The 18,760-nt window shown below is 54.7% G+C and overlaps 46 non-coding genes across 46 annotated transcripts; 37 read left to right on the forward strand and 9 right to left on the reverse strand.

The window, feature by feature from the left end:
• The first annotated feature begins 69 nt into the window (after positions 1-69).
• On the forward strand, positions 70-141 carry Trnae-uuc. Its single transcript has one exon. It is a non-coding gene; the product is annotated as a tRNA-Glu (tRNA).
• A 198-nt stretch (positions 142-339) lies between these two features.
• Positions 340-413, forward strand: Trnai-aau. The gene has a single exon. It is a non-coding gene; the product is annotated as a tRNA-Ile (tRNA).
• Positions 414-999: 586 nt separating this feature from the next.
• Positions 1,000-1,071, reverse strand: Trnag-ucc. The gene has a single exon. It is a non-coding gene; the product is annotated as a tRNA-Gly (tRNA).
• A 341-nt stretch (positions 1,072-1,412) lies between these two features.
• On the forward strand, positions 1,413-1,483 carry Trnag-gcc. The gene has a single exon. It is a non-coding gene; the product is annotated as a tRNA-Gly (tRNA).
• A 293-nt stretch (positions 1,484-1,776) lies between these two features.
• Positions 1,777-1,849, forward strand: Trnam-cau. Its single transcript has one exon. It is a non-coding gene; the product is annotated as a tRNA-Met (tRNA).
• Positions 1,850-2,130: 281 nt separating this feature from the next.
• Positions 2,131-2,202, forward strand: Trnae-uuc. The gene has a single exon. It is a non-coding gene; the product is annotated as a tRNA-Glu (tRNA).
• Positions 2,203-2,400: 198 nt separating this feature from the next.
• Trnai-aau lies at positions 2,401-2,474 on the forward strand. The gene has a single exon. It is a non-coding gene; the product is annotated as a tRNA-Ile (tRNA).
• Positions 2,475-3,060: 586 nt separating this feature from the next.
• On the reverse strand, positions 3,061-3,132 carry Trnag-ucc. The gene has a single exon. It is a non-coding gene; the product is annotated as a tRNA-Gly (tRNA).
• Positions 3,133-3,473: 341 nt separating this feature from the next.
• Trnag-gcc lies at positions 3,474-3,544 on the forward strand. The gene has a single exon. It is a non-coding gene; the product is annotated as a tRNA-Gly (tRNA).
• Positions 3,545-3,837: 293 nt separating this feature from the next.
• Positions 3,838-3,910, forward strand: Trnam-cau. Its single transcript has one exon. It is a non-coding gene; the product is annotated as a tRNA-Met (tRNA).
• A 281-nt stretch (positions 3,911-4,191) lies between these two features.
• Trnae-uuc lies at positions 4,192-4,263 on the forward strand. The gene has a single exon. It is a non-coding gene; the product is annotated as a tRNA-Glu (tRNA).
• Positions 4,264-4,461: 198 nt separating this feature from the next.
• On the forward strand, positions 4,462-4,535 carry Trnai-aau. Its single transcript has one exon. It is a non-coding gene; the product is annotated as a tRNA-Ile (tRNA).
• Positions 4,536-5,121: 586 nt separating this feature from the next.
• On the reverse strand, positions 5,122-5,193 carry Trnag-ucc. Its single transcript has one exon. It is a non-coding gene; the product is annotated as a tRNA-Gly (tRNA).
• Positions 5,194-5,534: 341 nt separating this feature from the next.
• On the forward strand, positions 5,535-5,605 carry Trnag-gcc. Its single transcript has one exon. It is a non-coding gene; the product is annotated as a tRNA-Gly (tRNA).
• A 293-nt stretch (positions 5,606-5,898) lies between these two features.
• On the forward strand, positions 5,899-5,971 carry Trnam-cau. Its single transcript has one exon. It is a non-coding gene; the product is annotated as a tRNA-Met (tRNA).
• Positions 5,972-6,252: 281 nt separating this feature from the next.
• On the forward strand, positions 6,253-6,324 carry Trnae-uuc. The gene has a single exon. It is a non-coding gene; the product is annotated as a tRNA-Glu (tRNA).
• Positions 6,325-6,522: 198 nt separating this feature from the next.
• On the forward strand, positions 6,523-6,596 carry Trnai-aau. Its single transcript has one exon. It is a non-coding gene; the product is annotated as a tRNA-Ile (tRNA).
• A 586-nt stretch (positions 6,597-7,182) lies between these two features.
• Positions 7,183-7,254, reverse strand: Trnag-ucc. The gene has a single exon. It is a non-coding gene; the product is annotated as a tRNA-Gly (tRNA).
• A 341-nt stretch (positions 7,255-7,595) lies between these two features.
• Trnag-gcc lies at positions 7,596-7,666 on the forward strand. Its single transcript has one exon. It is a non-coding gene; the product is annotated as a tRNA-Gly (tRNA).
• Positions 7,667-7,959: 293 nt separating this feature from the next.
• Trnam-cau lies at positions 7,960-8,032 on the forward strand. The gene has a single exon. It is a non-coding gene; the product is annotated as a tRNA-Met (tRNA).
• A 281-nt stretch (positions 8,033-8,313) lies between these two features.
• Trnae-uuc lies at positions 8,314-8,385 on the forward strand. Its single transcript has one exon. It is a non-coding gene; the product is annotated as a tRNA-Glu (tRNA).
• A 198-nt stretch (positions 8,386-8,583) lies between these two features.
• Positions 8,584-8,657, forward strand: Trnai-aau. The gene has a single exon. It is a non-coding gene; the product is annotated as a tRNA-Ile (tRNA).
• A 586-nt stretch (positions 8,658-9,243) lies between these two features.
• On the reverse strand, positions 9,244-9,315 carry Trnag-ucc. Its single transcript has one exon. It is a non-coding gene; the product is annotated as a tRNA-Gly (tRNA).
• Positions 9,316-9,656: 341 nt separating this feature from the next.
• Positions 9,657-9,727, forward strand: Trnag-gcc. The gene has a single exon. It is a non-coding gene; the product is annotated as a tRNA-Gly (tRNA).
• A 293-nt stretch (positions 9,728-10,020) lies between these two features.
• Positions 10,021-10,093, forward strand: Trnam-cau. The gene has a single exon. It is a non-coding gene; the product is annotated as a tRNA-Met (tRNA).
• A 281-nt stretch (positions 10,094-10,374) lies between these two features.
• Trnae-uuc lies at positions 10,375-10,446 on the forward strand. The gene has a single exon. It is a non-coding gene; the product is annotated as a tRNA-Glu (tRNA).
• Positions 10,447-10,644: 198 nt separating this feature from the next.
• Positions 10,645-10,718, forward strand: Trnai-aau. Its single transcript has one exon. It is a non-coding gene; the product is annotated as a tRNA-Ile (tRNA).
• Positions 10,719-11,304: 586 nt separating this feature from the next.
• On the reverse strand, positions 11,305-11,376 carry Trnag-ucc. Its single transcript has one exon. It is a non-coding gene; the product is annotated as a tRNA-Gly (tRNA).
• Positions 11,377-11,717: 341 nt separating this feature from the next.
• Positions 11,718-11,788, forward strand: Trnag-gcc. Its single transcript has one exon. It is a non-coding gene; the product is annotated as a tRNA-Gly (tRNA).
• Positions 11,789-12,081: 293 nt separating this feature from the next.
• Positions 12,082-12,154, forward strand: Trnam-cau. The gene has a single exon. It is a non-coding gene; the product is annotated as a tRNA-Met (tRNA).
• Positions 12,155-12,435: 281 nt separating this feature from the next.
• On the forward strand, positions 12,436-12,507 carry Trnae-uuc. The gene has a single exon. It is a non-coding gene; the product is annotated as a tRNA-Glu (tRNA).
• Positions 12,508-12,705: 198 nt separating this feature from the next.
• On the forward strand, positions 12,706-12,779 carry Trnai-aau. Its single transcript has one exon. It is a non-coding gene; the product is annotated as a tRNA-Ile (tRNA).
• A 586-nt stretch (positions 12,780-13,365) lies between these two features.
• Positions 13,366-13,437, reverse strand: Trnag-ucc. The gene has a single exon. It is a non-coding gene; the product is annotated as a tRNA-Gly (tRNA).
• A 341-nt stretch (positions 13,438-13,778) lies between these two features.
• Trnag-gcc lies at positions 13,779-13,849 on the forward strand. The gene has a single exon. It is a non-coding gene; the product is annotated as a tRNA-Gly (tRNA).
• Positions 13,850-14,142: 293 nt separating this feature from the next.
• Trnam-cau lies at positions 14,143-14,215 on the forward strand. The gene has a single exon. It is a non-coding gene; the product is annotated as a tRNA-Met (tRNA).
• A 281-nt stretch (positions 14,216-14,496) lies between these two features.
• Positions 14,497-14,568, forward strand: Trnae-uuc. Its single transcript has one exon. It is a non-coding gene; the product is annotated as a tRNA-Glu (tRNA).
• Positions 14,569-14,766: 198 nt separating this feature from the next.
• Positions 14,767-14,840, forward strand: Trnai-aau. The gene has a single exon. It is a non-coding gene; the product is annotated as a tRNA-Ile (tRNA).
• A 586-nt stretch (positions 14,841-15,426) lies between these two features.
• Trnag-ucc lies at positions 15,427-15,498 on the reverse strand. Its single transcript has one exon. It is a non-coding gene; the product is annotated as a tRNA-Gly (tRNA).
• Positions 15,499-15,839: 341 nt separating this feature from the next.
• Trnag-gcc lies at positions 15,840-15,910 on the forward strand. The gene has a single exon. It is a non-coding gene; the product is annotated as a tRNA-Gly (tRNA).
• A 293-nt stretch (positions 15,911-16,203) lies between these two features.
• On the forward strand, positions 16,204-16,276 carry Trnam-cau. Its single transcript has one exon. It is a non-coding gene; the product is annotated as a tRNA-Met (tRNA).
• Positions 16,277-16,557: 281 nt separating this feature from the next.
• Trnae-uuc lies at positions 16,558-16,629 on the forward strand. Its single transcript has one exon. It is a non-coding gene; the product is annotated as a tRNA-Glu (tRNA).
• A 198-nt stretch (positions 16,630-16,827) lies between these two features.
• Trnai-aau lies at positions 16,828-16,901 on the forward strand. The gene has a single exon. It is a non-coding gene; the product is annotated as a tRNA-Ile (tRNA).
• Positions 16,902-17,487: 586 nt separating this feature from the next.
• On the reverse strand, positions 17,488-17,559 carry Trnag-ucc. The gene has a single exon. It is a non-coding gene; the product is annotated as a tRNA-Gly (tRNA).
• Positions 17,560-17,900: 341 nt separating this feature from the next.
• Trnag-gcc lies at positions 17,901-17,971 on the forward strand. The gene has a single exon. It is a non-coding gene; the product is annotated as a tRNA-Gly (tRNA).
• Positions 17,972-18,264: 293 nt separating this feature from the next.
• On the forward strand, positions 18,265-18,337 carry Trnam-cau. The gene has a single exon. It is a non-coding gene; the product is annotated as a tRNA-Met (tRNA).
• Positions 18,338-18,618: 281 nt separating this feature from the next.
• On the forward strand, positions 18,619-18,690 carry Trnae-uuc. Its single transcript has one exon. It is a non-coding gene; the product is annotated as a tRNA-Glu (tRNA).
• The last annotated feature ends 70 nt before the right edge of the window (positions 18,691-18,760 follow it).

Raw genomic sequence — 18,760 nt, forward strand, 5'->3', positions numbered from 1 at the left:
CAAAGATGCTCGCAAAGAGAGCGACAATGCGACAAGCGACCGTACGAACGGTCGAATGAAACGGCCGCATCCGGTGTGGTCTAGTGGCTAGGATACCTGGCTTTCACCCAGGAGGCCCGGGTTCGATTCCCGGTACCGGAACGGAATTTTTTCCACACGAATCGTGACAAGTTTGAGCTGTCCGAGCGGCCGTTTCCCGTCCTGCTCGCAATATAGCTACTGTTTCGTGACCGTCAGCAGAATATAGACTAGGGAAGCAGACACACGACGACCATAGGAATGGTGTATGGCTTCATGCCACCTGATTCCAGCGTAGGGCTGAGCAACTGCATCTGCCGAGGCCCGTTAGCTCAGTTGGTTAGAGCGTCGTGCTAATAACGCGAAGGTCGTGGGTTCGATCCCCCCACGGGCCACTTCTCTTTTACTACTGCGAAAAGGCAGCGCCGATTTCAGCTGGCGAGTGTGATGACCAAATGATCATCACCCTGCGTGGAAGTTGACAGAGGATCCGAACCCGACTCGTCGGGAAGCACTACAGCATTCACTCGGCAATGGCCATAATATCTTGAATACACTGGTTAGAGAAAATGAAAGAAAATGTCCGATTGCCGATGCGTAACAACTTTGGCCCTTGTCAGTACTTGGGCGGGTGAGCGCATGGGAACACAGGGCAGTATTGGCAGTTTTACTTCCTATTTTTGTTTCTCCTTTGTTTTCGGAGCTACAGCCCGATTCGGCCAGGGAGACGCCACCGTGAAATGAAGGGGGCGTGCTGTGTGTCCATCGCCTCGCCTCGCCTCTCCTTACCTCTCTCAGTCGTTTCTCGTGCTTGTCGTTTTGATATAGGCCGATTTGAGAGCGTCAGCTCTCGCGTCAGCTGAGCAAAGTCGAGACAAGTCGAGACACACTAAGGGCTGGTATGCAGCGAGTAAGAGGGCGAAAAAACAATAGTTTAAGAGCGCGTGGCAAAAGTACTCATACGCGAAATTAAAAGCCTGCTGCGGTGGCCGGGAATCGAACCCGGATCAACTGCTTGGAAGGCAACTATGCTGACCATTACACCACCACCGCACAAGCGAGCGCCCCGCCACCGCGCTGAGTCGGCTTCCCGCCTGTCGGCAGCGGCCGAAGGTGATCGTACCCGGCAGGCGCATTTCGAGGCAGGCTAGGGGAGCACATCCAGACGCATTCGGACAGCGTATCCGCGCACATTTCGCATCCTTTGGCAAGAGTCGGCGCCGGCGGCGCAAGAGTACGCAGAGGACCGCGTTCTGGCGGCATCTTTAAGCAGTGCAGTGCAGGATTCAGCGTCTGCAGCATCTTCTCCACAGAATGCTACGGCGCTTGACGGCAGTCCCACTTTCCCTTGAGACATCTGCTCGGGAAGCAGCGTGAAGGTACCGCTGGCCCGAGCATCGGTGGTTCAGTGGTAGAATGCTCGCCTGCCACGCGGGCGGCCCGGGTTCGATTCCCGGCCGATGCATCATTTTGTTTTTTCTCCGGTAGGGGTGCTGCGTGTCTTTCGCACTCGAACTGCGTGAGCCATGAGAATGAACCGCGGGATTCCGTGTGGAAAGAACCAATCATGCAGCGCGGACGACTGCTCGTTTGGACTCCTGCGTGCTATTGTACATACTGGCGTCGGCCTAGCATCGCAAGTTGCCTGCCGCGCCGTGAATGCACGTGTAGCAACAGAAAAAATGAGCCAGGGAGTGCAGACTCTCTACCACTTGTATTCGGTACTTACCAAGATTCCAGAAGGTCTAACGATCGCCTGCCTCGGTAGCGCAGTAGGCAGCGCGTAAGTCTCATAATCTTAAGGTCGTGAGTTCGATCCTCACCCGGGGCATCTAATTTTCTGTGACTGAAGGTGGTGCTGTTGCTAGGGCGCCAACTTATTTCTTGTTTGTTATCCGCAACGTTTCAACGCTTCAGCGGGAAAATGTTTACTTCCTGTTATTGCTACATACAGCTTCCCTATTCCTCTTCTCCCAGCAGAGCATGAAGCCAAAAGCATTGCTCTGCGACGTTTGAGGTGCGCGCCTTGCCAGTCAGTATGTGCAAAGATGCTCGCAAAGAGAGCGACAATGCGACAAGCGACCGTACGAACGGTCGAATGAAACGGCCGCATCCGGTGTGGTCTAGTGGCTAGGATACCTGGCTTTCACCCAGGAGGCCCGGGTTCGATTCCCGGTACCGGAACGGAATTTTTTCCACACGAATCGTGACAAGTTTGAGCTGTCCGAGCGGCCGTTTCCCGTCCTGCTCGCAATATAGCTACTGTTTCGTGACCGTCAGCAGAATATAGACTAGGGAAGCAGACACACGACGACCATAGGAATGGTGTATGGCTTCATGCCACCTGATTCCAGCGTAGGGCTGAGCAACTGCATCTGCCGAGGCCCGTTAGCTCAGTTGGTTAGAGCGTCGTGCTAATAACGCGAAGGTCGTGGGTTCGATCCCCCCACGGGCCACTTCTCTTTTACTACTGCGAAAAGGCAGCGCCGATTTCAGCTGGCGAGTGTGATGACCAAATGATCATCACCCTGCGTGGAAGTTGACAGAGGATCCGAACCCGACTCGTCGGGAAGCACTACAGCATTCACTCGGCAATGGCCATAATATCTTGAATACACTGGTTAGAGAAAATGAAAGAAAATGTCCGATTGCCGATGCGTAACAACTTTGGCCCTTGTCAGTACTTGGGCGGGTGAGCGCATGGGAACACAGGGCAGTATTGGCAGTTTTACTTCCTATTTTTGTTTCTCCTTTGTTTTCGGAGCTACAGCCCGATTCGGCCAGGGAGACGCCACCGTGAAATGAAGGGGGCGTGCTGTGTGTCCATCGCCTCGCCTCGCCTCTCCTTACCTCTCTCAGTCGTTTCTCGTGCTTGTCGTTTTGATATAGGCCGATTTGAGAGCGTCAGCTCTCGCGTCAGCTGAGCAAAGTCGAGACAAGTCGAGACACACTAAGGGCTGGTATGCAGCGAGTAAGAGGGCGAAAAAACAATAGTTTAAGAGCGCGTGGCAAAAGTACTCATACGCGAAATTAAAAGCCTGCTGCGGTGGCCGGGAATCGAACCCGGATCAACTGCTTGGAAGGCAACTATGCTGACCATTACACCACCACCGCACAAGCGAGCGCCCCGCCACCGCGCTGAGTCGGCTTCCCGCCTGTCGGCAGCGGCCGAAGGTGATCGTACCCGGCAGGCGCATTTCGAGGCAGGCTAGGGGAGCACATCCAGACGCATTCGGACAGCGTATCCGCGCACATTTCGCATCCTTTGGCAAGAGTCGGCGCCGGCGGCGCAAGAGTACGCAGAGGACCGCGTTCTGGCGGCATCTTTAAGCAGTGCAGTGCAGGATTCAGCGTCTGCAGCATCTTCTCCACAGAATGCTACGGCGCTTGACGGCAGTCCCACTTTCCCTTGAGACATCTGCTCGGGAAGCAGCGTGAAGGTACCGCTGGCCCGAGCATCGGTGGTTCAGTGGTAGAATGCTCGCCTGCCACGCGGGCGGCCCGGGTTCGATTCCCGGCCGATGCATCATTTTGTTTTTTCTCCGGTAGGGGTGCTGCGTGTCTTTCGCACTCGAACTGCGTGAGCCATGAGAATGAACCGCGGGATTCCGTGTGGAAAGAACCAATCATGCAGCGCGGACGACTGCTCGTTTGGACTCCTGCGTGCTATTGTACATACTGGCGTCGGCCTAGCATCGCAAGTTGCCTGCCGCGCCGTGAATGCACGTGTAGCAACAGAAAAAATGAGCCAGGGAGTGCAGACTCTCTACCACTTGTATTCGGTACTTACCAAGATTCCAGAAGGTCTAACGATCGCCTGCCTCGGTAGCGCAGTAGGCAGCGCGTAAGTCTCATAATCTTAAGGTCGTGAGTTCGATCCTCACCCGGGGCATCTAATTTTCTGTGACTGAAGGTGGTGCTGTTGCTAGGGCGCCAACTTATTTCTTGTTTGTTATCCGCAACGTTTCAACGCTTCAGCGGGAAAATGTTTACTTCCTGTTATTGCTACATACAGCTTCCCTATTCCTCTTCTCCCAGCAGAGCATGAAGCCAAAAGCATTGCTCTGCGACGTTTGAGGTGCGCGCCTTGCCAGTCAGTATGTGCAAAGATGCTCGCAAAGAGAGCGACAATGCGACAAGCGACCGTACGAACGGTCGAATGAAACGGCCGCATCCGGTGTGGTCTAGTGGCTAGGATACCTGGCTTTCACCCAGGAGGCCCGGGTTCGATTCCCGGTACCGGAACGGAATTTTTTCCACACGAATCGTGACAAGTTTGAGCTGTCCGAGCGGCCGTTTCCCGTCCTGCTCGCAATATAGCTACTGTTTCGTGACCGTCAGCAGAATATAGACTAGGGAAGCAGACACACGACGACCATAGGAATGGTGTATGGCTTCATGCCACCTGATTCCAGCGTAGGGCTGAGCAACTGCATCTGCCGAGGCCCGTTAGCTCAGTTGGTTAGAGCGTCGTGCTAATAACGCGAAGGTCGTGGGTTCGATCCCCCCACGGGCCACTTCTCTTTTACTACTGCGAAAAGGCAGCGCCGATTTCAGCTGGCGAGTGTGATGACCAAATGATCATCACCCTGCGTGGAAGTTGACAGAGGATCCGAACCCGACTCGTCGGGAAGCACTACAGCATTCACTCGGCAATGGCCATAATATCTTGAATACACTGGTTAGAGAAAATGAAAGAAAATGTCCGATTGCCGATGCGTAACAACTTTGGCCCTTGTCAGTACTTGGGCGGGTGAGCGCATGGGAACACAGGGCAGTATTGGCAGTTTTACTTCCTATTTTTGTTTCTCCTTTGTTTTCGGAGCTACAGCCCGATTCGGCCAGGGAGACGCCACCGTGAAATGAAGGGGGCGTGCTGTGTGTCCATCGCCTCGCCTCGCCTCTCCTTACCTCTCTCAGTCGTTTCTCGTGCTTGTCGTTTTGATATAGGCCGATTTGAGAGCGTCAGCTCTCGCGTCAGCTGAGCAAAGTCGAGACAAGTCGAGACACACTAAGGGCTGGTATGCAGCGAGTAAGAGGGCGAAAAAACAATAGTTTAAGAGCGCGTGGCAAAAGTACTCATACGCGAAATTAAAAGCCTGCTGCGGTGGCCGGGAATCGAACCCGGATCAACTGCTTGGAAGGCAACTATGCTGACCATTACACCACCACCGCACAAGCGAGCGCCCCGCCACCGCGCTGAGTCGGCTTCCCGCCTGTCGGCAGCGGCCGAAGGTGATCGTACCCGGCAGGCGCATTTCGAGGCAGGCTAGGGGAGCACATCCAGACGCATTCGGACAGCGTATCCGCGCACATTTCGCATCCTTTGGCAAGAGTCGGCGCCGGCGGCGCAAGAGTACGCAGAGGACCGCGTTCTGGCGGCATCTTTAAGCAGTGCAGTGCAGGATTCAGCGTCTGCAGCATCTTCTCCACAGAATGCTACGGCGCTTGACGGCAGTCCCACTTTCCCTTGAGACATCTGCTCGGGAAGCAGCGTGAAGGTACCGCTGGCCCGAGCATCGGTGGTTCAGTGGTAGAATGCTCGCCTGCCACGCGGGCGGCCCGGGTTCGATTCCCGGCCGATGCATCATTTTGTTTTTTCTCCGGTAGGGGTGCTGCGTGTCTTTCGCACTCGAACTGCGTGAGCCATGAGAATGAACCGCGGGATTCCGTGTGGAAAGAACCAATCATGCAGCGCGGACGACTGCTCGTTTGGACTCCTGCGTGCTATTGTACATACTGGCGTCGGCCTAGCATCGCAAGTTGCCTGCCGCGCCGTGAATGCACGTGTAGCAACAGAAAAAATGAGCCAGGGAGTGCAGACTCTCTACCACTTGTATTCGGTACTTACCAAGATTCCAGAAGGTCTAACGATCGCCTGCCTCGGTAGCGCAGTAGGCAGCGCGTAAGTCTCATAATCTTAAGGTCGTGAGTTCGATCCTCACCCGGGGCATCTAATTTTCTGTGACTGAAGGTGGTGCTGTTGCTAGGGCGCCAACTTATTTCTTGTTTGTTATCCGCAACGTTTCAACGCTTCAGCGGGAAAATGTTTACTTCCTGTTATTGCTACATACAGCTTCCCTATTCCTCTTCTCCCAGCAGAGCATGAAGCCAAAAGCATTGCTCTGCGACGTTTGAGGTGCGCGCCTTGCCAGTCAGTATGTGCAAAGATGCTCGCAAAGAGAGCGACAATGCGACAAGCGACCGTACGAACGGTCGAATGAAACGGCCGCATCCGGTGTGGTCTAGTGGCTAGGATACCTGGCTTTCACCCAGGAGGCCCGGGTTCGATTCCCGGTACCGGAACGGAATTTTTTCCACACGAATCGTGACAAGTTTGAGCTGTCCGAGCGGCCGTTTCCCGTCCTGCTCGCAATATAGCTACTGTTTCGTGACCGTCAGCAGAATATAGACTAGGGAAGCAGACACACGACGACCATAGGAATGGTGTATGGCTTCATGCCACCTGATTCCAGCGTAGGGCTGAGCAACTGCATCTGCCGAGGCCCGTTAGCTCAGTTAGTTAGAGCGTCGTGCTAATAACGCGAAGGTCGTGGGTTCGATCCCCCCACGGGCCACTTCTCTTTTACTACTGCGAAAAGGCAGCGCCGATTTCAGCTGGCGAGTGTGATGACCAAATGATCATCACCCTGCGTGGAAGTTGACAGAGGATCCGAACCCGACTCGTCGGGAAGCACTACAGCATTCACTCGGCAATGGCCATAATATCTTGAATACACTGGTTAGAGAAAATGAAAGAAAATGTCCGATTGCCGATGCGTAACAACTTTGGCCCTTGTCAGTACTTGGGCGGGTGAGCGCATGGGAACACAGGGCAGTATTGGCAGTTTTACTTCCTATTTTTGTTTCTCCTTTGTTTTCGGAGCTACAGCCCGATTCGGCCAGGGAGACGCCACCGTGAAATGAAGGGGGCGTGCTGTGTGTCCATCGCCTCGCCTCGCCTCTCCTTACCTCTCTCAGTCGTTTCTCGTGCTTGTCGTTTTGATATAGGCCGATTTGAGAGCGTCAGCTCTCGCGTCAGCTGAGCAAAGTCGAGACAAGTCGAGACACACTAAGGGCTGGTATGCAGCGAGTAAGAGGGCGAAAAAACAATAGTTTAAGAGCGCGTGGCAAAAGTACTCATACGCGAAATTAAAAGCCTGCTGCGGTGGCCGGGAATCGAACCCGGATCAACTGCTTGGAAGGCAACTATGCTGACCATTACACCACCACCGCACAAGCGAGCGCCCCGCCACCGCGCTGAGTCGGCTTCCCGCCTGTCGGCAGCGGCCGAAGGTGATCGTACCCGGCAGGCGCATTTCGAGGCAGGCTAGGGGAGCACATCCAGACGCATTCGGACAGCGTATCCGCGCACATTTCGCATCCTTTGGCAAGAGTCGGCGCCGGCGGCGCAAGAGTACGCAGAGGACCGCGTTCTGGCGGCATCTTTAAGCAGTGCAGTGCAGGATTCAGCGTCTGCAGCATCTTCTCCACAGAATGCTACGGCGCTTGACGGCAGTCCCACTTTCCCTTGAGACATCTGCTCGGGAAGCAGCGTGAAGGTACCGCTGGCCCGAGCATCGGTGGTTCAGTGGTAGAATGCTCGCCTGCCACGCGGGCGGCCCGGGTTCGATTCCCGGCCGATGCATCATTTTGTTTTTTCTCCGGTAGGGGTGCTGCGTGTCTTTCGCACTCGAACTGCGTGAGCCATGAGAATGAACCGCGGGATTCCGTGTGGAAAGAACCAATCATGCAGCGCGGACGACTGCTCGTTTGGACTCCTGCGTGCTATTGTACATACTGGCGTCGGCCTAGCATCGCAAGTTGCCTGCCGCGCCGTGAATGCACGTGTAGCAACAGAAAAAATGAGCCAGGGAGTGCAGACTCTCTACCACTTGTATTCGGTACTTACCAAGATTCCAGAAGGTCTAACGATCGCCTGCCTCGGTAGCGCAGTAGGCAGCGCGTAAGTCTCATAATCTTAAGGTCGTGAGTTCGATCCTCACCCGGGGCATCTAATTTTCTGTGACTGAAGGTGGTGCTGTTGCTAGGGCGCCAACTTATTTCTTGTTTGTTATCCGCAACGTTTCAACGCTTCAGCGGGAAAATGTTTACTTCCTGTTATTGCTACATACAGCTTCCCTATTCCTCTTCTCCCAGCAGAGCATGAAGCCAAAAGCATTGCTCTGCGACGTTTGAGGTGCGCGCCTTGCCAGTCAGTATGTGCAAAGATGCTCGCAAAGAGAGCGACAATGCGACAAGCGACCGTACGAACGGTCGAATGAAACGGCCGCATCCGGTGTGGTCTAGTGGCTAGGATACCTGGCTTTCACCCAGGAGGCCCGGGTTCGATTCCCGGTACCGGAACGGAATTTTTTCCACACGAATCGTGACAAGTTTGAGCTGTCCGAGCGGCCGTTTCCCGTCCTGCTCGCAATATAGCTACTGTTTCGTGACCGTCAGCAGAATATAGACTAGGGAAGCAGACACACGACGACCATAGGAATGGTGTATGGCTTCATGCCACCTGATTCCAGCGTAGGGCTGAGCAACTGCATCTGCCGAGGCCCGTTAGCTCAGTTGGTTAGAGCGTCGTGCTAATAACGCGAAGGTCGTGGGTTCGATCCCCCCACGGGCCACTTCTCTTTTACTACTGCGAAAAGGCAGCGCCGATTTCAGCTGGCGAGTGTGATGACCAAATGATCATCACCCTGCGTGGAAGTTGACAGAGGATCCGAACCCGACTCGTCGGGAAGCACTACAGCATTCACTCGGCAATGGCCATAATATCTTGAATACACTGGTTAGAGAAAATGAAAGAAAATGTCCGATTGCCGATGCGTAACAACTTTGGCCCTTGTCAGTACTTGGGCGGGTGAGCGCATGGGAACACAGGGCAGTATTGGCAGTTTTACTTCCTATTTTTGTTTCTCCTTTGTTTTCGGAGCTACAGCCCGATTCGGCCAGGGAGACGCCACCGTGAAATGAAGGGGGCGTGCTGTGTGTCCATCGCCTCGCCTCGCCTCTCCTTACCTCTCTCAGTCGTTTCTCGTGCTTGTCGTTTTCATATAGGCCGATTTGAGAGCGTCAGCTCTCGCGTCAGCTGAGCAAAGTCGAGACAAGTCGAGACACACTAAGGGCTGGTATGCAGCGAGTAAGAGGGCGAAAAAACAATAGTTTAAGAGCGCGTGGCAAAAGTACTCATACGCGAAATTAAAAGCCTGCTGCGGTGGCCGGGAATCGAACCCGGATCAACTGCTTGGAAGGCAACTATGCTGACCATTACACCACCACCGCACAAGCGAGCGCCCCGCCACCGCGCTGAGTCGGCTTCCCGCCTGTCGGCAGCGGCCGAAGGTGATCGTACCCGGCAGGCGCATTTCGAGGCAGGCTAGGGGAGCACATCCAGACGCATTCGGACAGCGTATCCGCGCACATTTCGCATCCTTTGGCAAGAGTCGGCGCCGGCGGCGCAAGAGTACGCAGAGGACCGCGTTCTGGCGGCATCTTTAAGCAGTGCAGTGCAGGATTCAGCGTCTGCAGCATCTTCTCCACAGAATGCTACGGCGCTTGACGGCAGTCCCACTTTCCCTTGAGACATCTGCTCGGGAAGCAGCGTGAAGGTACCGCTGGCCCGAGCATCGGTGGTTCAGTGGTAGAATGCTCGCCTGCCACGCGGGCGGCCCGGGTTCGATTCCCGGCCGATGCATCATTTTGTTTTTTCTCCGGTAGGGGTGCTGCGTGTCTTTCGCACTCGAACTGCGTGAGCCATGAGAATGAACCGCGGGATTCCGTGTGGAAAGAACCAATCATGCAGCGCGGACGACTGCTCGTTTGGACTCCTGCGTGCTATTGTACATACTGGCGTCGGCCTAGCATCGCAAGTTGCCTGCCGCGCCGTGAATGCACGTGTAGCAACAGAAAAAATGAGCCAGGGAGTGCAGACTCTCTACCACTTGTATTCGGTACTTACCAAGATTCCAGAAGGTCTAACGATCGCCTGCCTCGGTAGCGCAGTAGGCAGCGCGTAAGTCTCATAATCTTAAGGTCGTGAGTTCGATCCTCACCCGGGGCATCTAATTTTCTGTGACTGAAGGTGGTGCTGTTGCTAGGGCGCCAACTTATTTCTTGTTTGTTATCCGCAACGTTTCAACGCTTCAGCGGGAAAATGTTTACTTCCTGTTATTGCTACATACAGCTTCCCTATTCCTCTTCTCCCAGCAGAGCATGAAGCCAAAAGCATTGCTCTGCGACGTTTGAGGTGCGCGCCTTGCCAGTCAGTATGTGCAAAGATGCTCGCAAAGAGAGCGACAATGCGACAAGCGACCGTACGAACGGTCGAATGAAACGGCCGCATCCGGTGTGGTCTAGTGGCTAGGATACCTGGCTTTCACCCAGGAGGCCCGGGTTCGATTCCCGGTACCGGAACGGAATTTTTTCCACACGAATCGTGACAAGTTTGAGCTGTCCGAGCGGCCGTTTCCCGTCCTGCTCGCAATATAGCTACTGTTTCGTGACCGTCAGCAGAATATAGACTAGGGAAGCAGACACACGACGACCATAGGAATGGTGTATGGCTTCATGCCACCTGATTCCAGCGTAGGGCTGAGCAACTGCATCTGCCGAGGCCCGTTAGCTCAGTTGGTTAGAGCGTCGTGCTAATAACGCGAAGGTCGTGGGTTCGATCCCCCCACGGGCCACTTCTCTTTTACTACTGCGAAAAGGCAGCGCCGATTTCAGCTGGCGAGTGTGATGACCAAATGATCATCACCCTGCGTGGAAGTTGACAGAGGATCCGAACCCGACTCGTCGGGAAGCACTACAGCATTCACTCGGCAATGGCCATAATATCTTGAATACACTGGTTAGAGAAAATGAAAGAAAATGTCCGATTGCCGATGCGTAACAACTTTGGCCCTTGTCAGTACTTGGGCGGGTGAGCGCATGGGAACACAGGGCAGTATTGGCAGTTTTACTTCCTATTTTTGTTTCTCCTTTGTTTTCGGAGCTACAGCCCGATTCGGCCAGGGAGACGCCACCGTGAAATGAAGGGGGCGTGCTGTGTGTCCATCGCCTCGCCTCGCCTCTCCTTACCTCTCTCAGTCGTTTCTCGTGCTTGTCGTTTTGATATAGGCCGATTTGAGAGCGTCAGCTCTCGCGTCAGCTGAGCAAAGTCGAGACAAGTCGAGACACACTAAGGGCTGGTATGCAGCGAGTAAGAGGGCGAAAAAACAATAGTTTAAGAGCGCGTGGCAAAAGTACTCATACGCGAAATTAAAAGCCTGCTGCGGTGGCCGGGAATCGAACCCGGATCAACTGCTTGGAAGGCAACTATGCTGACCATTACACCACCACCGCACAAGCGAGCGCCCCGCCACCGCGCTGAGTCGGCTTCCCGCCTGTCGGCAGCGGCCGAAGGTGATCGTACCCGGCAGGCGCATTTCGAGGCAGGCTAGGGGAGCACATCCAGACGCATTCGGACAGCGTATCCGCGCACATTTCGCATCCTTTGGCAAGAGTCGGCGCCGGCGGCGCAAGAGTACGCAGAGGACCGCGTTCTGGCGGCATCTTTAAGCAGTGCAGTGCAGGATTCAGCGTCTGCAGCATCTTCTCCACAGAATGCTACGGCGCTTGACGGCAGTCCCACTTTCCCTTGAGACATCTGCTCGGGAAGCAGCGTGAAGGTACCGCTGGCCCGAGCATCGGTGGTTCAGTGGTAGAATGCTCGCCTGCCACGCGGGCGGCCCGGGTTCGATTCCCGGCCGATGCATCATTTTGTTTTTTCTCCGGTAGGGGTGCTGCGTGTCTTTCGCACTCGAACTGCGTGAGCCATGAGAATGAACCGCGGGATTCCGTGTGGAAAGAACCAATCATGCAGCGCGGACGACTGCTCGTTTGGACTCCTGCGTGCTATTGTACATACTGGCGTCGGCCTAGCATCGCAAGTTGCCTGCCGCGCCGTGAATGCACGTGTAGCAACAGAAAAAATGAGCCAGGGAGTGCAGACTCTCTACCACTTGTATTCGGTACTTACCAAGATTCCAGAAGGTCTAACGATCGCCTGCCTCGGTAGCGCAGTAGGCAGCGCGTAAGTCTCATAATCTTAAGGTCGTGAGTTCGATCCTCACCCGGGGCATCTAATTTTCTGTGACTGAAGGTGGTGCTGTTGCTAGGGCGCCAACTTATTTCTTGTTTGTTATCCGCAACGTTTCAACGCTTCAGCGGGAAAATGTTTACTTCCTGTTATTGCTACATACAGCTTCCCTATTCCTCTTCTCCCAGCAGAGCATGAAGCCAAAAGCATTGCTCTGCGACGTTTGAGGTGCGCGCCTTGCCAGTCAGTATGTGCAAAGATGCTCGCAAAGAGAGCGACAATGCGACAAGCGACCGTACGAACGGTCGAATGAAACGGCCGCATCCGGTGTGGTCTAGTGGCTAGGATACCTGGCTTTCACCCAGGAGGCCCGGGTTCGATTCCCGGTACCGGAACGGAATTTTTTCCACACGAATCGTGACAAGTTTGAGCTGTCCGAGCGGCCGTTTCCCGTCCTGCTCGCAATATAGCTACTGTTTCGTGACCGTCAGCAGAATATAGACTAGGGAAGCAGACACACGACGACCATAGGAATGGTGTATGGCTTCATGCCACCTGATTCCAGCGTAGGGCTGAGCAACTGCATCTGCCGAGGCCCGTTAGCTCAGTTGGTTAGAGCGTCGTGCTAATAACGCGAAGGTCGTGGGTTCGATCCCCCCACGGGCCACTTCTCTTTTACTACTGCGAAAAGGCAGCGCCGATTTCAGCTGGCGAGTGTGATGACCAAATGATCATCACCCTGCGTGGAAGTTGACAGAGGATCCGAACCCGACTCGTCGGGAAGCACTACAGCATTCACTCGGCAATGGCCATAATATCTTGAATACACTGGTTAGAGAAAATGAAAGAAAATGTCCGATTGCCGATGCGTAACAACTTTGGCCCTTGTCAGTACTTGGGCGGGTGAGCGCATGGGAACACAGGGCAGTATTGGCAGTTTTACTTCCTATTTTTGTTTCTCCTTTGTTTTCGGAGCTACAGCCCGATTCGGCCAGGGAGACGCCACCGTGAAATGAAGGGGGCGTGCTGTGTGTCCATCGCCTCGCCTCGCCTCTCCTTACCTCTCTCAGTCGTTTCTCGTGCTTGTCGTTTTGATATAGGCCGATTTGAGAGCGTCAGCTCTCGCGTCAGCTGAGCAAAGTCGAGACAAGTCGAGACACACTAAGGGCTGGTATGCAGCGAGTAAGAGGGCGAAAAAACAATAGTTTAAGAGCGCGTGGCAAAAGTACTCATACGCGAAATTAAAAGCCTGCTGCGGTGGCCGGGAATCGAACCCGGATCAACTGCTTGGAAGGCAACTATGCTGACCATTACACCACCACCGCACAAGCGAGCGCCCCGCCACCGCGCTGAGTCGGCTTCCCGCCTGTCGGCAGCGGCCGAAGGTGATCGTACCCGGCAGGCGCATTTCGAGGCAGGCTAGGGGAGCACATCCAGACGCATTCGGACAGCGTATCCGCGCACATTTCGCATCCTTTGGCAAGAGTCGGCGCCGGCGGCGCAAGAGTACGCAGAGGACCGCGTTCTGGCGGCATCTTTAAGCAGTGCAGTGCAGGATTCAGCGTCTGCAGCATCTTCTCCACAGAATGCTACGGCGCTTGACGGCAGTCCCACTTTCCCTTGAGACATCTGCTCGGGAAGCAGCGTGAAGGTACCGCTGGCCCGAGCATCGGTGGTTCAGTGGTAGAATGCTCGCCTGCCACGCGGGCGGCCCGGGTTCGATTCCCGGCCGATGCATCATTTTGTTTTTTCTCCGGTAGGGGTGCTGCGTGTCTTTCGCACTCGAACTGCGTGAGCCATGAGAATGAACCGCGGGATTCCGTGTGGAAAGAACCAATCATGCAGCGCGGACGACTGCTCGTTTGGACTCCTGCGTGCTATTGTACATACTGGCGTCGGCCTAGCATCGCAAGTTGCCTGCCGCGCCGTGAATGCACGTGTAGCAACAGAAAAAATGAGCCAGGGAGTGCAGACTCTCTACCACTTGTATTCGGTACTTACCAAGATTCCAGAAGGTCTAACGATCGCCTGCCTCGGTAGCGCAGTAGGCAGCGCGTAAGTCTCATAATCTTAAGGTCGTGAGTTCGATCCTCACCCGGGGCATCTAATTTTCTGTGACTGAAGGTGGTGCTGTTGCTAGGGCGCCAACTTATTTCTTGTTTGTTATCCGCAACGTTTCAACGCTTCAGCGGGAAAATGTTTACTTCCTGTTATTGCTACATACAGCTTCCCTATTCCTCTTCTCCCAGCAGAGCATGAAGCCAAAAGCATTGCTCTGCGACGTTTGAGGTGCGCGCCTTGCCAGTCAGTATGTGCAAAGATGCTCGCAAAGAGAGCGACAATGCGACAAGCGACCGTACGAACGGTCGAATGAAACGGCCGCATCCGGTGTGGTCTAGTGGCTAGGATACCTGGCTTTCACCCAGGAGGCCCGGGTTCGATTCCCGGTACCGGAACGGAATTTTTTCCACACGAATCGTGACAAGTTTGAGCTGTCCGAGCGGCCGTTTCCCGTCCTGCTCGCAATATAGCTACTGTTTCGTGACCGTCAGCAGAATATAGACTAGGGAAGCAGACACACGACGACCATAGGAATGGTGTATGGCTTCATGCCACCTGATTCCAGCGTAGGGCTGAGCAACTGCATCTGCCGAGGCCCGTTAGCTCAGTTGGTTAGAGCGTCGTGCTAATAACGCGAAGGTCGTGGGTTCGATCCCCCCACGGGCCACTTCTCTTTTACTACTGCGAAAAGGCAGCGCCGATTTCAGCTGGCGAGTGTGATGACCAAATGATCATCACCCTGCGTGGAAGTTGACAGAGGATCCGAACCCGACTCGTCGGGAAGCACTACAGCATTCACTCGGCAATGGCCATAATATCTTGAATACACTGGTTAGAGAAAATGAAAGAAAATGTCCGATTGCCGATGCGTAACAACTTTGGCCCTTGTCAGTACTTGGGCGGGTGAGCGCATGGGAACACAGGGCAGTATTGGCAGTTTTACTTCCTATTTTTGTTTCTCCTTTGTTTTCGGAGCTACAGCCCGATTCGGCCAGGGAGACGCCACCGTGAAATGAAGGGGGCGTGCTGTGTGTCCATCGCCTCGCCTCGCCTCTCCTTACCTCTCTCAGTCGTTTCTCGTGCTTGTCGTTTTGATATAGGCCGATTTGAGAGCGTCAGCTCTCGCGTCAGCTGAGCAAAGTCGAGACAAGTCGAGACACACTAAGGGCTGGTATGCAGCGAGTAAGAGGGCGAAAAAACAATAGTTTAAGAGCGCGTGGCAAAAGTACTCATACGCGAAATTAAAAGCCTGCTGCGGTGGCCGGGAATCGAACCCGGATCAACTGCTTGGAAGGCAACTATGCTGACCATTACACCACCACCGCACAAGCGAGCGCCCCGCCACCGCGCTGAGTCGGCTTCCCGCCTGTCGGCAGCGGCCGAAGGTGATCGTACCCGGCAGGCGCATTTCGAGGCAGGCTAGGGGAGCACATCCAGACGCATTCGGACAGCGTATCCGCGCACATTTCGCATCCTTTGGCAAGAGTCGGCGCCGGCGGCGCAAGAGTACGCAGAGGACCGCGTTCTGGCGGCATCTTTAAGCAGTGCAGTGCAGGATTCAGCGTCTGCAGCATCTTCTCCACAGAATGCTACGGCGCTTGACGGCAGTCCCACTTTCCCTTGAGACATCTGCTCGGGAAGCAGCGTGAAGGTACCGCTGGCCCGAGCATCGGTGGTTCAGTGGTAGAATGCTCGCCTGCCACGCGGGCGGCCCGGGTTCGATTCCCGGCCGATGCATCATTTTGTTTTTTCTCCGGTAGGGGTGCTGCGTGTCTTTCGCACTCGAACTGCGTGAGCCATGAGAATGAACCGCGGGATTCCGTGTGGAAAGAACCAATCATGCAGCGCGGACGACTGCTCGTTTGGACTCCTGCGTGCTATTGTACATACTGGCGTCGGCCTAGCATCGCAAGTTGCCTGCCGCGCCGTGAATGCACGTGTAGCAACAGAAAAAATGAGCCAGGGAGTGCAGACTCTCTACCACTTGTATTCGGTACTTACCAAGATTCCAGAAGGTCTAACGATCGCCTGCCTCGGTAGCGCAGTAGGCAGCGCGTAAGTCTCATAATCTTAAGGTCGTGAGTTCGATCCTCACCCGGGGCATCTAATTTTCTGTGACTGAAGGTGGTGCTGTTGCTAGGGCGCCAACTTATTTCTTGTTTGTTATCCGCAACGTTTCAACGCTTCAGCGGGAAAATGTTTACTTCCTGTTATTGCTACATACAGCTTCCCTATTCCTCTTCTCCCAGCAGAGCATGAAGCCAAAAGCATTGCTCTGCGACGTTTGAGGTGCGCGCCTTGCCAGTCAGTATGTGCAAAGATGCTCGCAAAGAGAGCGACAATGCGACAAGCGACCGTACGAACGGTCGAATGAAACGGCCGCATCCGGTGTGGTCTAGTGGCTAGGATACCTGGCTTTCACCCAGGAGGCCCGGGTTCGATTCCCGGTACCGGAACGGAATTTTTTCCACACGAATCGTGACAAGTTTGAGCTGTCCGAGCGGCCGTTTCCCGTCCTGCTCGCAATATAGCTACTGTTTCGTGACCGTCAGCAGAATATAGACTAGGGAAGCAGACACACGACGACCATAGGAATGGTGTATGGCTTCATGCCACCTGATTCCAGCGTAGGGCTGAGCAACTGCATCTGCCGAGGCCCGTTAGCTCAGTTGGTTAGAGCGTCGTGCTAATAACGCGAAGGTCGTGGGTTCGATCCCCCCACGGGCCACTTCTCTTTTACTACTGCGAAAAGGCAGCGCCGATTTCAGCTGGCGAGTGTGATGACCAAATGATCATCACCCTGCGTGGAAGTTGACAGAGGATCCGAACCCGACTCGTCGGGAAGCACTACAGCATTCACTCGGCAATGGCCATAATATCTTGAATACACTGGTTAGAGAAAATGAAAGAAAATGTCCGATTGCCGATGCGTAACAACTTTGGCCCTTGTCAGTACTTGGGCGGGTGAGCGCATGGGAACACAGGGCAGTATTGGCAGTTTTACTTCCTATTTTTGTTTCTCCTTTGTTTTCGGAGCTACAGCCCGATTCGGCCAGGGAGACGCCACCGTGAAATGAAGGGGGCGTGCTGTGTGTCCATCGCCTCGCCTCGCCTCTCCTTACCTCTCTCAGTCGTTTCTCGTGCTTGTCGTTTTGATATAGGCCGATTTGAGAGCGTCAGCTCTCGCGTCAGCTGAGCAAAGTCGAGACAAGTCGAGACACACTAAGGGCTGGTATGCAGCGAGTAAGAGGGCGAAAAAACAATAGTTTAAGAGCGCGTGGCAAAAGTACTCATACGCGAAATTAAAAGCCTGCTGCGGTGGCCGGGAATCGAACCCGGATCAACTGCTTGGAAGGCAACTATGCTGACCATTACACCACCACCGCACAAGCGAGCGCCCCGCCACCGCGCTGAGTCGGCTTCCCGCCTGTCGGCAGCGGCCGAAGGTGATCGTACCCGGCAGGCGCATTTCGAGGCAGGCTAGGGGAGCACATCCAGACGCATTCGGACAGCGTATCCGCGCACATTTCGCATCCTTTGGCAAGAGTCGGCGCCGGCGGCGCAAGAGTACGCAGAGGACCGCGTTCTGGCGGCATCTTTAAGCAGTGCAGTGCAGGATTCAGCGTCTGCAGCATCTTCTCCACAGAATGCTACGGCGCTTGACGGCAGTCCCACTTTCCCTTGAGACATCTGCTCGGGAAGCAGCGTGAAGGTACCGCTGGCCCGAGCATCGGTGGTTCAGTGGTAGAATGCTCGCCTGCCACGCGGGCGGCCCGGGTTCGATTCCCGGCCGATGCATCATTTTGTTTTTTCTCCGGTAGGGGTGCTGCGTGTCTTTCGCACTCGAACTGCGTGAGCCATGAGAATGAACCGCGGGATTCCGTGTGGAAAGAACCAATCATGCAGCGCGGACGACTGCTCGTTTGGACTCCTGCGTGCTATTGTACATACTGGCGTCGGCCTAGCATCGCAAGTTGCCTGCCGCGCCGTGAATGCACGTGTAGCAACAGAAAAAATGAGCCAGGGAGTGCAGACTCTCTACCACTTGTATTCGGTACTTACCAAGATTCCAGAAGGTCTAACGATCGCCTGCCTCGGTAGCGCAGTAGGCAGCGCGTAAGTCTCATAATCTTAAGGTCGTGAGTTCGATCCTCACCCGGGGCATCTAATTTTCTGTGACTGAAGGTGGTGCTGTTGCTAGGGCGCCAACTTATTTCTTGTTTGTTATCCGCAACGTTTCAACGCTTCAGCGGGAAAATGTTTACTTCCTGTTATTGCTACATACAGCTTCCCTATTCCTCTTCTCCCAGCAGAGCATGAAGCCAAAAGCATTGCTCTGCGACGTTTGAGGTGCGCGCCTTGCCAGTCAGTATGTGCAAAGATGCTCGCAAAGAGAGCGACAATGCGACAAGCGACCGTACGAACGGTCGAATGAAACGGCCGCATCCGGTGTGGTCTAGTGGCTAGGATACCTGGCTTTCACCCAGGAGGCCCGGGTTCGATTCCCGGTACCGGAACGGAATTTTTTCCACACGAATCGTGACAAGTTTGAGCTGTCCGAGCGGCCGTTTCCCGTCCTGCTCGCAA

Source organism: Schistocerca americana, unplaced genomic scaffold (genome assembly GCF_021461395.2).
Source record: "Schistocerca americana isolate TAMUIC-IGC-003095 unplaced genomic scaffold, iqSchAmer2.1 HiC_scaffold_241, whole genome shotgun sequence".
Taxonomy (NCBI): domain Eukaryota; kingdom Metazoa; phylum Arthropoda; class Insecta; order Orthoptera; family Acrididae; genus Schistocerca; species Schistocerca americana.